Here is an 8274-nt window from a genome sequence, read left to right as displayed (position 1 = left end):
CCCGCAAGGGTTTAAGGAGTACAACCGAAACCCACTGGACATGACCTAAAAAAAAAACCCTTGCAGACTGAGCCCTGTCCCATGCAAACGATCACAAATTGCATCAACATTCATGACATAAAGAAAATGCCACAAAAAATGCATGCACATATCAAAAACTCCACTAGCATCAACCTGCAGATATCCATCATCACATGTGGACAACAAAAAACAAGGGTCAAATGATGTGAGAGGCAGAAAAAGGAAGTCATGCATATAATGAAAGTTATTTACTTAATAGACAGTAGCATGGGACTGAATGAATCAAGTGTTATCTGAAATGCCTGATAGTTCACGTCAGGCTACGTTGAGATGATGCCATCGAAGTTATGAAACCAGAGGCACATGTGTGTGTTCTACATATGAATTAGGTGTTTCTACAGATAATGTGCTCACCCCTCATTCATCACGTGCAGAAGTTGGAGGTTGCAAAAGAGCCAAAATTATAGAAGAAAAGTATCACATCTTGGTAGAGAAATGCAAAGAATTGGAACTTATAGTTGCATCTTTGAAGCAAGCATTAGTGAAACAAGAATATGAGACAAGACCAAGGTGCAAGCAATTGGTGTGTGGATTTGCAAGACTGCTACTCAAAGTGGATGCATTGAAAAATACAAAGTCTAGGTCAATTAGTCAACCCTGACACTTCTGTAAATGTGAATCAATTATGATTATATCTGGGCTAATATGACTAATATCTGATTTAAGTGAGCATCCTAGGTTAACTCAATGACATAACCATGGGCAGTTCATTTTTCTTTGCATGCCTATTTCTATGTTTTTAAGGAAAAAAAGTATTTTAGAAGACTTGAAAATATACAAATAGTGATTGGTTTTCCTTCATATTCTCACTGACAAACCATGAAGCCACATCTATATGGTTGATTTTATAAGATAACCTGAAAACAGGAAAATTTTGAAAGCAAATCAAAATAGCAATACCCATTAACATGTAGATTGCTTGTGCACCTTTATGTGCCATTATGATGTATAAAATGTAATTTAAATGATTTTTGGCATTTGAATAACTCTATGCATAAAGTCTATAAACTAATACTGTGGGGTTGATGTATAGATAGTTTTATTAGGATGTTCCTTGGGCCTATTAAAGTATGAGCAATCAAAAAAGACGTGCAGTTGAAAATGAAGCAGGAATACAATAGTTTCTATGTAACTCTCCTTTGTCATCTTTGTTTTGAAAAATTAGGAATTTGTTAGGCTTGGATTTTTCACTTGTTCAACCTATTGTTTATAATATATATCTGTGAAGTAATTTAGTTTTCAAACTGTTGTGTATCAGCTGCAAAAAAATGTTTTTATTTCACATTTATTTAAGTATTATACATTAGGTTCATCTTCACTTGTTTGTACATGATTGTTCCTCTCAATGCATGCATATATGATTGTTTCCTGGAACTTCTCTTGCAAAGGGAGTCCTTGAAGTAAATGGTCAGTTTTTCATTTTATATATCTTTCATCACATATAATCATGTGCTTGGATCTTTAGTGTTACAGCATTTCATAAGAATTCGTTGCAAGATGTTTCATGCCCCTTCAGGCTTTTAGCGGAAGCAATTGTGTCCACATGTGTCCTTGAAGGCTAGTGGCATAACGGCATTATTACATTATGGTTTTAGGCCTTTCTCTTGAAATCATTTTTTTGACCTTATTTATGTTTCAAGTGCTATAAGAACTTCTAGTAGGCAACAACGTACCAAGACGGTTTCTCCTGCTGACTGATGCTCTTATGATGACTGATGCTCTTATGATCAAAGCATTTAAAGTAAGCAAACCAGTTGCATTTTAATTTAAAAGAATAATATTAGGGATTTGAAATTTTTACTTGTGGGCTTTTCCCTTGAAATTGTCCTTTCTAATTTCTATCTGATTTATAGTGTTATAGAGATTTTGATAGGCAACAGCCTAACAAGGTCTCTCCTTGGCTAATTGATGCTCTTACTAATCAAACCACTTGAAGTATGCAAACCATTCTTGCTTTAAGTTAAAAGAAAATAATGTTGCTGACCATCATGGTTGTGAGTTACACTTCTTTCATGTTCAATAAACCTAAGAAATGGTTATGACTTTCAATTGTTGCAAACTGGTTCTGCAATGTTGCAATCTAACTAAATACATGCTTGACAATGCCTATTGCTTCAATTCCTTCTCGTTCCAATCCGGCATAGACAAGATTGTACTACTCCATGTCTTGCTGGTCAAACATCATGTATTACTGTAGTAATCACATCCATATTTTAAGATTCAAAAGATTTTATAGGATGCCAAGATGGAATGACAAAAGCTCTTTCTTAGCCAGACCAGCATTTTGGAATGTTTATATTTGTCTGTCAAGGAAAATTTTCTGCCATGATTGGAATTGCAATACACTCTGCTTCTCAAAGCCCTTGATCAAAATGTGTAAGGCAAATAGATTGCAGACATGTTTGAGTAAACTGACCAATCCATTCTTAGGCTTGTGCAGCTAAACTGAGGCTAGATCCTTTAGGCTTGGGCAGGGCTGAGCTAGATTTGAATGATTTCTTGCAATTCCCATGCTAAATCCTTAGTTCATTTTTGTTGAGTGTACATAGCCAATGTAATGGAACAAAATTTTGTTCCTTCAAAGTGAACTTCAATCTACAATAGGTATAAATGTATTGAACTAATTTACAAGTGATTTGATTAACATCTCACTCTATCTTACAAATAAAGGATATGCCCCAAGGAAAATTACTCAAGCATTTTTTATGAGAAATGATAAGATCCTTTGAGAAAAAGCATGTTCATCCACACACCGATGCTAAAAACGGATGGTCAGCAGAATTTATATGTGAGATATGCATCACCAGATTGGTGGAGAGAAAGGTTGTGCTTTAACTATGATTGAGACTGAAAAGTTTAATATAGATAAGGGCATTGTGCATCAGATGGGATTATTAGCCCACAGTGTTGGTTCACTTACTAGCAGCAGATTAATTTTATTATCTAACTTTTGTGCATCAGATGAGATCAGTCCATAGTGCCACTTACTGACAGTGGATTGATTTTATTATCTGATTTCTCTTCCTTTTTTTTTTGGCTAATAAATACAGTTTTACTGCCACTTAACTGTTTCTGTTTGGTGCTTAACAAGAAAGTTATTCTTACCTTTCTTGTTTGTCTGTAGGCCATGCCTAAATATGTGAGAAGAGATGTCTCTTTCTTGTTAATGTCAGGTAACTGGAGCGAAGAGATCTTTGTTTGAATGTCCTCAATCCTTATCATAAGATTACATCCAGTATTGATAAATACACATTTATAATAGTCAGTTATTTAAACGTTTTTCTGTCATGCCCTCGGTTAGCCATCAAACACCAATAAATTTCTCCAAGCGAATATACTTGTTTAAAATCAAGTATTGATAAATACACATTTATAATAGTTAGTTATTTAACCGTTTTTCTCTCATGCCCTTGCGTAGCCATCAAGAGGGATTAATTCCTGCAAGGGTTTCATGCAAATGCAGATCTGCTTTGATTTGTTTGTCAAACTATAATCTTACATTATACAGGTTTATATCAAAGTTTCCAGAACATTAGACTGGGATAATTTCAGTCAAACTTTACCCGAAGCAAGAGATTCTGAAGAGAAGTTATGTTAGATGTTTTTTAAAATGAATATTCGTTTTTTTTTGTGGCCGGTAGGGCTGCACACAAGCCGAGTCGAGCCCAAGCTTGCCCAGCTCGAGCTTCACTCGGCTCAAAAATCTCGAGCTCGAACTCGAGTCGGGCTCCCTAATACAAGCTTGAGCTCGACTCGATTACCTTGTGTAACTCGTTTATGTCCATTTTAGGCATTAACTTGTTTAACATTAACTCATTTAACCCATTTAACTCGTTTAGCTCGTTTGGGCGTAATTTAACTCGTTTAACATAATTTATGGCAATAAGTGTAGATTACCCTTAAACTTATGAACATAGAATTAGGAATAGCATTAAGAATCAAGAATTAAAAATTGTGATTAAAAGTATTGAATCATGAACCAGAAAGAGAAAAAAAGAGAAATCAGTTTGAGAAGTTTCACTCCCATACATTCAGTTAGTTTTTGCATGCATAGACTTTTGTCTACAAGGAAAAACAAATGCAATAGCATTGGCCAAGGATTGGAAAAAATTGACAGCATACAAAAATATAGCCAGCATTTTTCGCATAAGTTCTCAAATTTCAAACTAAACTGGAAGTCTAGAATTTACTTTGTCTTAATTAAGTAGAGATCAGCCCAGGCAAAAGACACTTGACCAGATCTTCGAACAACAGCCCAGACAAAAATGAGCATAATATTGAATATTCAAGCTAACTTTGTTTATGTGGTCCCATATTTCTCTAAAACATTGAAAAGGCAACATTAGGTGTTTAGAACATTAAAATGCACAAAAAAAAGAAATAACTTGGTCTAAAAGCTAATAAAGTAACGAATGGAAAAGTATAATCTGCATAATACAAAAAATTTTGTGCACAAAAAAGCATATGATAGTGCAAGGCCTTTACTCCACATTTATGAATTTTTAAACCAACTGTCAAGTAAAGGCCTGGAGTAAACCTCAAACATAAAAAATGTTAACTAAAATGATAGAATGTAATTTACTGATAGAGGGTAATACTGAAAAAATAATTACCACGGTGATCCATGTATAAAATATTAAGATGTTGAAACAGGTGGCAGTTTATGCATGTGTTCATTTTTAAATCTCTAGGTTCAATGATGTCAACATCCAAAAGATCACATGATCTAGATGTTGAAACTAACAAACCCACCACATCAATAAGACATTATTTAAAGAAAAAAAACTAATTTTGCAATTAGATACATTAATTTTGCTTAATGAACATGATGCAAACATACTATATCCCATGGTTGAAAATTGGGGGCAGCCAATAAGTCATAACGGGAAGACCTCAATTTCTGGAGCTGGAAATAGTATCTCTAAAAGAAGGAAAATATGCACTTTTCAAATGCCTTGCCAATGTTTTACTCCAAAACAACCAGTCTACACTAACCTCTAACGAAGTTCTTAGTGCTTAACTTAAATATCAGCTTCATACAGCAGACTTGTTTAAGAAAGGAGTATTTTATCAACAAGGTCCACATTCTACAGTTAACAGGACTGGCATGCTAAGCTGCATATGGATTTGTGAGGAGATAAAAAGATCAGAAGTTTATCTGTTGCATCCCCATTCAACAAGATAAACCACCGAAGATATGCTATTAGCATCTGTATCTTGACAAGGAAACAAGGTCACTTCCTTCACCTACAGTAGAAACTAGGACCTGGCCTTGTTCCACAAGCTTACAGATCATGCTGTTACAGTTCACAAATAAATTATGATTCATGTGTTAAAAGAAACTGGAAGTCAAAGGCCTGCAAGAACTCAATATTTAAAAGAAAATCACCTCCAACCATTATCATGTCCTTGAGGCAAAGAAAAATGAAGAAAATGCTTACACTTACCAATCAGCCATTCAAAAACTGACTTCTCAAAAAAGAAAAAAAATGATAGTTAAATTCCAACATATGAAAGATAAAATGAAGTTTCCAAACATACTGCACCAAATGTGTTTGTCCGAGGACGGAGGTGGGCAATAGTTTTCAGATATTCTCTACTTGCCTTTTTCTTTTGAATAGGAAAGGATGGATCACTTTGACCAACCTGAAAGCGACAGACAGACATTAGATTCATAGAATATACACTTTAAGTCTGCACCACCACAGCAGTAAAAGGTCTCCTCGGTTATTATTCATGAATTCAATCGACAAGAAATATGGAATCATAGTAAATCAATCACTCAGATTCCTTACTGTGTCAAGCTTCTCAACCTTTAGCTCCACCTCCTGCTTTGATCCTTGACTTTCTACCAAAACACCCTCAACCCAAACAGATGCACCATTTGTGACAAAGCTAGATATTATCTGACATAGTGACATATAACAACACTTCAGCTTCCGGCATTCCTTTGAAATATTGACAAAGTATTGGATTATATAGTACCTGATCATGGCCTTGAACGTCAGAGTTGATCACGCATTGCATATTTAAGAGACAAGAGCCATCATTGACCTATAAAACCAAAACCCCAGTAACAATTTAGTAAACTATAGAACATTAGCATCTGGTTTTCCACTTATTTGAACGTCAGCCCCGATGATGGTTATGTCCAGTACCGCAGAACGGTGCATTTGGTCGCCTCAACTTAGACTGAATAAGACCTAAATCCAGGTAAGAGCTTTACCTTAGAAAGACTTTAGGTTGCTTAAGAAATGCATTCTCAGTCTGAAAATTTCAGGAACATCAATCAATATGCTGCTGGAAAGAAATTATTTGCAAACGACGCTTGAGAAAATAAAGGCATACATACATGGGTGGAAAAAGAGGCAGAGGCCCAAAAGAGGCAGGCTGTGTGGCGGTGAGCCTGTGAGAATGAGGTCATGAGATGAAGAGAGTACCTAAGAGAGAGAGAGAGAGAGAGAGAATCAGACAAAGAGAGAGCACATGAAAGAGAGGGGAAATGTTACATACCTGATACAGTGATACCAATGGCAGTGCAGAATCAGAAGAGATGGACGACGGGGTGTCGGTGGGCTCCTGGCTAGATGCCGGATGCCGGACGGTGGAACCGTGGAGCTGCTGGATGGTGGAGGCATGGAGCTGTCATGCTCGTGTGCGGTGCAGCGGCGGACCGGTGGTGACTGGTGAGGATGGTTGAGGTCAATGGAAGAGACAGAGACAGAGAGAGAGAGACAAAAATCAAACAATCGAAACTCGAAAGGGGTGAACCGGTTTCAATAAGTTAGTGTATCGGCTTTCAACATTTAACCGGTTTTATAATAACGAGTCGAGTAGAGTATAAACTAGTCGAGTTCCTAAAACTCGAACTCGACTCGTTTATTGTTTCGAGTATCGTTGTAAGCTCGAGTTGGCTTGACTTGTTGTGCAGCCTTAGTGGCCTCGACTCATTTATAAACGAGTCAAGCTCGAGTTGGCTTGACTTGTTGTGCAGCCCTAGTGGCCGGGTGGTATTCTCAGTCTCATCCTCACTTCCAAGCGATGTAGCGGTAATCTTTTCAATGATATACAAGCGATGTAGCAGTAATCTTTTCAATGGTATAGGTCTATGTCGATAATTTAGTCACTGTTGTAAGTCTGCTCTCATACAGTGAGATTAAGTCTCTTTTAGTCCCCCTTTGGATCCATTAATCTTAGGATGGACTGCAGTAGTTCTGAAAAAGAAAAAATGAGAAAATGGAAGGAAAAAGAGAAATTGATTCAAAATGTCTACCTGAAATAGAATAACCCACGCATATCTGGTTTATGCAATAGCTTCAAATATTACTAAAGTTTTGTTTTCATACAAGATCTCGTACAATTAGGATGACATTTGTTTTTTGATCAGAATGAAATTGCTTAATCCAACACCATATCGCTTATCAATTTGAAATTCACTCAAAAAACTATTTAAAACATCGAAAAAAAGTTGTGAGAGTACAATTATGCTTGTAGACTAAGAGGTTGATGACCCATTTCATTCACCAAATAGATGATATGTACTTGATGGGAGGAAACTAAAAATGCCAACTTAATCTGTTACTTGTTCATGACAGCGGGAATGAGCCATCCGAAGATTATATAAGTCCGGACGCTCATGATGGTGGGCAATCACCGGGATGATTTTATGCTCGCTGCCTCAAGTTCCGGAGCTGCCAAAAGAAGCAACATTCAACTGAACAGAGAATTTACAATGAAACTATTATTGATTATAATTAATTGATATTAATTACGCATACTATGGTCATGCTAGGTTATATATATTTTTTACAGGTTTATGGAGAGTAGGTTTTCATTAGACCCTATCTTTTAGGTATAGTTTGATCCCTTGAAATTGTGGAATTGAAATGATTTTTAGGAACTTCATTCCAAAAATTGTTGGAATGGAAATAAAATCCACATTTCCAAAACTCCATGTTGAGGGCTGCCCTCTGCATCGACCATGTTTCAGCCTTGACGCCGAGGCTGGATTTCATCTGAAATCCTCTGCATTGAGGTAGAGGGTAATAGTAGGAGAGATGAAGTGAGGGTGGAAGCCTCAAAGTGAGCCAACAGTAGAAAACTTGGTTCCCAAACATCCGTCTGACCCCTTATGTGGAACGAGAATTTCATAAACTTGATTAATCGATGGTAATGGGCAAAAAATTGGTCCTT

The 8274-nt window shown here is 36.4% G+C and overlaps 1 long non-coding RNA gene across 1 annotated transcript; it reads right to left on the bottom strand.

Annotated features, from left to right (window-relative positions):
• Nucleotides 1–5454: 5454 nt before the first annotated feature.
• On the bottom strand, nucleotides 5455–6787 carry LOC116259415 (uncharacterized). Its single transcript, XR_004173922.2, has 6 exons — nucleotides 6595–6787; nucleotides 6434–6521; nucleotides 6308–6348; nucleotides 6067–6135; nucleotides 5877–5987; nucleotides 5455–5727 (listed from the first exon to the last, which is right to left on the bottom strand). It is a non-coding gene; the product is annotated as an uncharacterized LOC116259415 (long non-coding RNA).
• Between the last annotated feature and the right edge of the window lie 1487 nt (nucleotides 6788–8274).

The sequence above is a fragment of the Nymphaea colorata genome, chromosome 8, assembly GCF_008831285.2.
Source record: "Nymphaea colorata isolate Beijing-Zhang1983 chromosome 8, ASM883128v2, whole genome shotgun sequence".
NCBI classification, from domain to species: Eukaryota; Viridiplantae; Streptophyta; class Magnoliopsida; order Nymphaeales; family Nymphaeaceae; genus Nymphaea; species Nymphaea colorata.
The sequence above is the reverse complement of the archived record's forward strand: the minus strand, read 5'-3'. Positions and strand labels throughout refer to the sequence as shown.